This window comes from Etheostoma spectabile, chromosome 6 (genome assembly GCF_008692095.1).
Source record: "Etheostoma spectabile isolate EspeVRDwgs_2016 chromosome 6, UIUC_Espe_1.0, whole genome shotgun sequence".
Classification (NCBI taxonomy): Eukaryota; Metazoa; Chordata; class Actinopteri; order Perciformes; family Percidae; genus Etheostoma; species Etheostoma spectabile.
In genome coordinates, this window is record NC_045738.1 from 6,306,437 (window position 1) to 6,306,815 (window position 379).

At 36.7% G+C, this 379-nt stretch overlaps 1 protein-coding gene across 2 annotated transcripts in view; it reads left to right on the forward strand.

The window, feature by feature from the left end:
* Positions 1-379, forward strand: part of kcnn4 (potassium intermediate/small conductance calcium-activated channel, subfamily N, member 4) — a 22,255-nt gene that overhangs the window by 16,748 nt on the left and 5,128 nt on the right. The gene's annotated exons all lie outside the window — the stretch shown is intronic.

Here is a 379-nt window from a genome sequence, read left to right on the forward strand (position 1 = left end):
CTAAGAAATAAGCACCAATAATGATAAAAAAAATCCTGTTTCTATTTTTTTTTTAAACCTTTTTTATACTTGATTTTCCTTCCTTTTTTTACAAAAACGAAAATGATCACATGATCATAAATGTGAAATGTGATAAAATATGAACACCACACAAGGTTAATAGAGTTCCTAGAATCTTTGTTTCAGCATTTGCTTTGCCTGCAGTGCTACAGATTTTCACTAAACTGCAAAGCAGCGTCTGACTGCGGTAGGTGCACTGCTTTGGAGGATACAACCATTTCCTTTCTCTGGTGGCTGCATCCTGTCATTTGGTTCATCTTTATGTTGGTTGTTCTGGCCTGTGTGTGTGTGTGTGTGTGTGTGTGTGTGTGTTTGTGTG